Here is an 8,175-nt window from a genome sequence, read left to right on the forward strand (position 1 = left end):
ACAGTGCCGGTAGAGGAGGCCAACCAGGTCAAGAAGAGACGCCCGCAGCCTCAACTAAAAGCCTGGCGGAACAGCTCCGTTTTTACATGCCCTACGGAAGGCTAATAAGCCAGGTAGGGCCCGGATCTCTGTAGGGAGCTGATTCCATCAGGTCGGGGCCGGGACTGAAAAAGCCCCGCCCTAGTTGAGGCAAGGCGAGTGTCTCTTGGGCTGGGGATGGCCAACAGATGTTGGGAGTCCAAACGTAACGACCTCCTGGGCATATATGGCAAATCATCTTTCGTCGGTTTAAATACAACAGATTGTTCGCTAATGTTGGCTTGGCTCCTGACTTGCTTTTCTGCTCACGGAGCAGTATTTTCCTACTGCCCCCTCCCCCGGGAGTCTGAAATGAGGCTTCAGGCTCCCCCGGGAGGCAGGAAAGTTGTGATTTGAGAATGTAATTCCTTGTGCACAAAAAGAAAGCTAGAAAGATCCGACTCACTGCTTACAGAGAACAAACGCTGACCGTGCTATAAAAACTCTACTATCTATCTGTTCTGTTTCAAGACTCAATTAAAAATATTTACCTTGGAAGATCTAAATCAGGGGTGGCCAAACTTGCTTAACATAAGAGCCACAAAGAATAAAAGTCAGATGTTTGAGAGCCGAAAGACAAGAACGTCGAAGGGAGGGAGGAAGTCTGTCTGGGGCAGTGATGCTCTGTATTCTTGGTGTTTGGGGGGGGGGGGGGCAAAGTGGAAGAGCTTCTAGCCCCACTTGTGAACCTCCTGATGGCACTTGGGGTTTTTTGTTTTTGGCCACTGTGTGACACAGAGAGTGTTGGACTGGATTGGCCACAGGCCTGATCCAACATGGCTTCTCTTATGTTCTTATGTGACACAGAGTGTTGGACTGGATGGGCCACTGGCCTGATCTAACATGGCTTCTCTTATGTTCTTATGTGACACAGAGTGTTGGACTGGATGGGCCACTGGCTTGATCCAACATGGCTTCTCTTATGTTCTTATATGACACAGAGTGTTGGACTGGATGGGCCATGGGCCTGATCCAACATGGCTTCTCTAATGTTCTTCTGTGACACAGAGTGTTGGACTACAGGGGCCACTGGCCTGATCCAACATGGCTTCTCTTATGTTCTTATGTGACACAGAGTGTTGGACTGGATGGGCCATGGGCCTGATCCAACATGGCTTCTCTTCTGTTCTTATGTGACACAGAGTGTTGGACTGGATGGGCCATTGGCCTGATCCAACATGGCTTCTCTTCTGTTCTTATGTGACACAGAGTGTTGGACTGGATGGGCCATGGGCCTGATCCAACATGGCTTCTCTTCTGTTCTTATGTGACACAGAGTGTTGGACTAGATGGGCCATGGGCCTGATCCAACATGGCTTCTCTAATGTTCTTATGTGACACAGAGTGTTGGACTAGAGGGGCCACTGGCCTGATCCAACATGGCTTCTTTTATGTTCTTCTGTGACACAGAGTGTTGGACTGGATGAGCCACTGGCCTGATCCAACATGGCTTCTCTTATGTTCTTATGTGACACAGAGTGTTGGACTGGATGGGCCACTGGCCTGATCCAACATGGCTTCTCTTATGTTCTTATGTGACACAGAGTGTTGGACTGGATGGGCCACTGGCCTGATCCAACATGGCTTCTCTTATGTCCTTATCTGACACTGAGTGTTGGACTGGATGGGCCACTGGCCTGATCCAATATGGCTTCCCTTATGTTCTTATGTGACACAGAGTGTTGGACTGGATGGGCCATGGGCGTGATCCAACATGGCTTCCCTTATGTTCTTATGTGACACAGAGTTATGGACTGGATGGGCCATTGGCCTGATCCAACATGGCTTCTCTTATGTTCTTATGTGACACAGAGTGTTGGACTGGATGGGCCATGGGCCTGATCCAACATGGCTTCTCTTATGTTCTTATGTGACACAGAGTGTTGGACTGGATGGGCCATGGGCCTGATCCAACATGGCTTCTCTTATGTTCTTATGTGACACAGAGTGTTGGACTGGATGGGCCATGGGCTTGATCCAACATGGCTTCTCTTATGTTCTTCTGTGACACAGAGTGTTGGACTGGATGGGCCATGGGCTTGATCCAACATGGCTTCTCTTATGTTCTTCTGTGACACAGAGTGTTGGACTGGATGGGCCATTGGCCTGATCCAACAGGGCTTCTCTTATGTTCTTATGTGACACAGAGTGTTGGACTGGATGGGCCATTGGCCTGATCCAACAGGGCTTCTCTTATGTTCTTATGTGACACAGAGTGTTGGACTACAGGGGCCACTGGCCTGATCCAACATGGCTTCTCTTATGTTCTTATATGACACAGAGTGTTGGACTGGATGGGCCATGGGCCTGATCCAACATGGCTTCTCTAATGTTCTTCTGTGACACAGAGTGTTGGACTACAGGGGCCACTGGCCTGATCCAACATGGCTTCTCTTATGTTCTTATATGACACAGAGTGTTGGACTGGATGGGCCATGGGCCTGATCCAACATGGCTTCTCTAATGTTCTTCTGTGACACAGAGTGTTGGACTACAGGGGCCACTGGCCTGATCCAACATGGCTTCTCTTATGTTCTTATATGACACAGAGTGTTGGACTGGATGGGCCATGGGCCTGATCCAACATGGCTTCTCTAATGTTCTTCTGTGACACAGAGTGTTGGACTACAGGGGCCACTGGCCTGATCCAACATGGCTTCTCTTATGTTCTTATGTGACACAGAGTGTTGGACTGGATGGGCCATGGGCGTGATCCAACATGGCTTCTCTTATGTTCTTATGTGACACAGAGTGTTGGACTAGAGGGGCCACTGGCCTGATCCAACATGGCTTCTTTTATGTTCTTCTGTGACACAGAGTGTTGGACTGGATGAGCCACTGGCCTGATCCAACATGGCTTCTCTTATGTTCTTATGTGACACAGAGTGTTGGACTGGATGGGCCACTGGCCTGATCCAACATGGCTTCTCTTATGTTCTTATGTGACACAGAGTGTTGGACTGGATGGGCCACTGGCCTGATCCAACATGGCTTCTCTTATGTCCTTATCTGACACTGAGTGTTGGACTGGATGGGCCACTGGCCTGATCCAACATGGCTTCCCTTATGTTCTTATGTGACACAGAGTGTTGGACTGGATGGGCCATGGGCGTGATCCAACATGGCTTCTCTTATGTTCTTATGTGACACAGAGTGATGGACTGGATGGGCCATTGGCCTGATCCAACATGGCTTCTCTTATGTTCTTATGTGACACAGAGTGTTGGACTGGATGGGCCATGGGCCTGATCCAACATGGCTTCTCTTATGTTCTTATGTGACACAGAGTGTTGGACTGGATGGGCCATGGGCCTGATCCAACATGGCTTCTCTTATGTTCTTATGTGACACAGAGTGTTGGACTGGATGGGCCATTGGCCTGATCCAACATGGCTTCTCTTATGTTCTTCTGTGTCACAGAGTGTTGGACTGGATGGGCCATGGGCCTGATCCAACATGGCTTCTCTTCTGTTCTTATGTGACACAGAGTGTTGGACTGGATGGGCCACTGGCCTGATCCAACATGGCTTCTCTTATGTTCTTATGTGACACAGAGTGTTGGACTGGATGGGCCACTGGCCTGATCCAACATGGCTTCTCTTATGTCCTTATCTGACACTGAGTGTTGGACTGGATGGGCCACTGGCCTGATCCAACATGGCTTCCCTTATGTTCTTATGTGACACAGAGTGTTGGACTGGATGGGCCATGGGCGTGATCCAACATGGCTTCTCTTATGTTCTTATGTGACACAGAGTGATGGACTGGATGGGCCATTGGCCTGATCCAACATGGCTTCTCTTATGTTCTTATGTGACACAGAGTGTTGGACTGGATGGGCCATGGGCCTGATCCAACATGGCTTCTCTTATGTTCTTATGTGACACAGAGTGTTGGACTGGATGGGCCATGGGCCTGATCCAACATGGCTTCTCTTATGTTCTTATGTGACACAGAGTGTTGGACTGGATGGGCCATTGGCCTGATCCAACATGGCTTCTCTTATGTTCTTCTGTGTCACAGAGTGTTGGACTGGATGGGCCATGGGCCTGATCCAACATGGCTTCTCTTCTGTTCTTATGTGACACAGAGTGTTGGACTGGATGGGCCATGGGCCTGATCCAACATGTTTCTCTTCTGTTCTTATGTGACACAGAGTGTTGGACTGGATGGGCCATGGGCCTGATCCAACATGGCTTCTCTTATGTTCTTATGTGACACAGAGTGTTGGACTGGATGGGCCATGGGCTTGATCCAACATGGCTTCTCTTATGTTCTTCTGTGACACAGAGTGTTGGACTGGATGGGCCATGGGCTTGATCCAACATGGCTTCTCTTATGTTCTTCTGTGACACAGAGTGTTGGACTGGATGGGCCATTGGCCTGATCCAACAGGGCTTCTCTTATGTTCTTATGTGACACAGAGTGTTGGACTGGATGGGCCATTGGCCTGATCCAACAGGGCTTCTCTTATGTTCTTATGTGACACAGAGTGTTGGACTGGATGGGCCATTGGCCTGATCCAACAGGGCTTCTCTTATGTTCTTATGTGACACAGAGTGTTGGACTGGATGGGCCATTGGCCTGATCCAACAGGGCTTCTCTTATGTTCTTATGTGACACAGAGTGTTGGACTGGATGGGCCATTGGCCTGATCCAACAGGGCTTCTCTTATGTTCTTATGTGACACAGAGTGTTGGACTGGATGGGCCATTGGCCTGATCCAACAGGGCTTCTCTTATGTTCTTATGTGACACAGAGTGTTGGACTGGAGGGGCCACTGGCCTGATCCAACATGGCTTCTCTTATGTTCTTATGTGACTCAGAGTGTTGGACTGGATGGGCCACTGGCCTGATCCAACATGGCTTCTCTTATGTTCTTATGTGACACAGAGTGTTGGACTGGAGGGGCCACTGGCCTGATCCAACATGGCTTCTCTGATGTTCTTATGGAGTCAAGCTATCTCATGTTGGGTCTCCTTCTTTGCCTAGCATCACTATCTTCTCCAGCTGAACAAAGCAGGAGTCCTTCAGACCGACACAGCTGCCCACTTGGGTCTATCTTTTCCAGAGACTCTTTGTCTTCCCATAATGAGACCCAATTACAAGAGCCTCAGTTGAGTCATTTTAGCTTCTAGGGAGAGTTCAGGTTTGTTTTGATCTACAACCCGTTTATCTTTCTGGCAGTCCGTGCTGTCTGTGAGTTTAAGGCCAGAAGAGGGATTGTATTCAGAGCTGCATGAGCAGCTGACCCAGTGGGGGTGGATCTTTCCCCTGCCCTGCTGCTCCATGGAGCAAAGGTGGAAGCCTTCTTCCAACAGAACGGTCCTGTGGTTGGAGAAAGACTCCCTGCCCTGCGCTGAACCCTCAGCAAGGCTGCACTGGACAGTACTCTGTTTATAGTTTAGCTCCAGAAAGCTAGCCAGCTGCTCTTTACAGGTGAGGGGGAGAAAGAAAGCAACGCTGTGCCACAGCTGCAGCAGGAGGAGAAAGAGCAAAGTATCAGAAGACAGCAGAGCAGGGAGCAGTAGAACTGCTAAACAGAATAGAGAACAAGAGAGAAAGAGAGAAAAAGAAGAAAGAGAAAGAAAAAGAAAAAGAAAAAGAAAGACAGAAAAAGAAAGACCCACCGACAGAAGGAAATGGAAAAACGACAGAAAAAGAAAGCCAGAAAGAACGAGACAAGAGAAAGACAGACAGACAGAAGGAAGAAAGAAAGAGAGAAAGAGAGAGAGAAAGAGAGAGAGAAAGAGAGAGAGAGAAAGAGAGAGAGAAAGAGAGAGAGAGAAAGAGAGAGAGAAAGAGAGAAAGAGGGAGGGAGGGAGGGAGGGAGGGAGGGAGGGAGGGAGAAAGAAAGAAAGAAAGAAAGAAAGAAAGAAAGAAAGAAAGAAAGAAAGAAAGAAAGAAAGAAAGAAAGAAAGAAAGAAAGAAAGAAAGAAAGCCAGCCAGCAAGGCAGCCTCTGGGGACATGGTAGGAAGGGACCATTGCAGAGGAAATAGGGGAAATTACATGAGTTGTCAGCAGTTCTAAGTTTTGATTTGTTCAGCTTTTTTAAAAGTCTCGTCATTATTTGAGACAGGAAAGTACACAAACCATGAAAACACTATAAAGTTCTTGCAATCACAGCAGACAAACAGAATTTTTTTTTTTTAAAAAAAACTGAATGGGGAGGGCAGAGCATGGATTGAAGTGCACTGCCCGTTCCCTTATGTAAATTATACATTATGAGTATTGGCCCAAGAGTGGAAGAAGCCAAGCCAGACGCTCCTGAACAGGTATGGAACAAAGCAAATTCTGATCGTTTCCAATCAAGCGGGCATTGCTTTTTTGCACATTCTTTTCGTGGAACAGCTGGCTTTGACCGAAACAGTAAAGAAAACCAGGCTTTCCGTGCCGCCCTGTGCAGAATTTCTGCCTTCTAAGCCCATGGCTGGAGATGGAAGAATCCAGTAAGGCTGATATGGCTACAACATCTAGCCCTGGGGGGCCTCAACGGGATGCCCCTGAGCGCCACGGCACACACCAAGACCTATCCTGGCCCCCACCAAGTGTTTTTAGAAAATGGGTGGGGCCAACAGAGCTTCCAATAGGCCCCTGGAGATCTGACTGCCTGTGCAGATCTTGCCCGCTGATGACGCTACAGCGTATGGCTCTTCACTGTATATCCTGACCTGTAGGGGCGGAATTCTAGCAGGACCTCCTTTGCAGATTAGGCCACACACCCCTGATGTAGCCAATCCTCCAAGAGCTGACAAAAAAGAGCCTCAGAGGATTGGCAACATCAGGGGGTGGTGGCCTAATATGCAAAGGAGCTCCTGCTAGAATTCCGCCCCTGCTGACCTGGATGGCCCAGGCAAGCCTGATCTTGCCGGATCTTGGAAGGTATTTGGGTGAGAAGATCTCCTTGGAATACCACAGCTGGGAGGCAGAGGCAGGCTCAATCAAGCCACTTCTCCGAATGTCCTCCATGCCCCAGCAGGGGTCGCCAGAGGTCACTGTGACTTCCAGGCATACATGCAAAAATGCCGAAAAAAGAGGGAGGATCTTCACTGTATGAAAGAAAGAAAACAGGGTGTTTACAAGAAAACACTTCTAAGTGGGTGTGTTTTTTTGTAGCAGGAACTCCTTTGCATACTAGGCCACACCCTCTGACACCAAGCCAGCTGGAACTGAGCGTTCCTGCTCAAAAATAGCGCTGTGTACTAGGCACAAGACAACATAAAACAAAACACATGCGTAGATTAAATTCCTATGATTCAATTCTGGTTCGGGGGTAAGAGAACAAACCACAACTTGCTGCTCGGACGTAATTGCAAACTAAGGGGTTTTTTTTTGCAAGAGCAGACATTAGTAAATTCTGAGCCCGGCACAAAGAGGAGTGGAAGCAAGAGGGAACACACAGCCCCAAGGATCAATAAACCACAGTTTTCATTATACGTTGTCACAGCTTGCATCATTTAACCTCGAATCCTTCAAATGCTGCAGCTGTATTTTTCAAGAGCTGCTCATCTGTGTATACAGAAGCAAGTTTACATTATAGGGTTATTTAAAACAAGACTTGCTGTTTGCTTTGTCTGTTTCCACCTAATGTCAGTAACTAACAAGTCTCCACTAGTAGCGGAGACATGCACTCTACAATTTATACAAGCACAGCATTGAGCTTCCATTAATTTTGCATACCTCAACGAAAGAACTCCAAGAAGGTCCCTGCAAAACAGGCCTCATATCTCTTCTCGTTCCATCAGATTAAAAAAAATCTTGAGATTGTGATACGCACGGCTCTGTTTCAGCTCTGAACAAAACACAGAAACATTAAATGCATTTTTATTTAGTTAATTTAGATTCTGCCCTTTCCCGGATGGACTCAGGGCGGATAACAACATTTTAAAACAGTAAAACAGTCATTAATACCAATAAAAGTAGACAATACAGGTTGGCGGTTCAATTGGGCACATCACGTGTAAAAAAGGAAAAACTCAAAGATGCAATAAACTCATTAATCATTTTTTAAAAGATGGTTTTAAACACCAGCTTCCCTGGCATGTCATTGAATCCATCCTTGCTTCCTTCCTTCTAGTATTTTGTATATATATATA

The 8,175-nt window shown here is 47.6% G+C and overlaps 1 protein-coding gene across 1 annotated transcript in view; it reads right to left on the reverse strand.

Moving 5' to 3' along the window:
* Positions 1-7,891, reverse strand: part of VPS54 (VPS54 subunit of GARP complex) — a 96,896-nt gene extending 89,005 nt beyond the window's left edge. The window contains exon 1 of the mRNA XM_060230608.1: positions 7,760-7,891. The gene's annotated coding sequence lies outside the window, so the exon portion shown is untranslated. The remainder of the gene's footprint in view (positions 1-7,759) is intronic.
* Between the last annotated feature and the right edge of the window lie 284 nt (positions 7,892-8,175).

Source organism: Heteronotia binoei, chromosome 1, assembly GCF_032191835.1.
Source record: "Heteronotia binoei isolate CCM8104 ecotype False Entrance Well chromosome 1, APGP_CSIRO_Hbin_v1, whole genome shotgun sequence".
In the NCBI taxonomy this organism is placed as follows: Eukaryota; Metazoa; Chordata; class Lepidosauria; order Squamata; family Gekkonidae; genus Heteronotia; species Heteronotia binoei.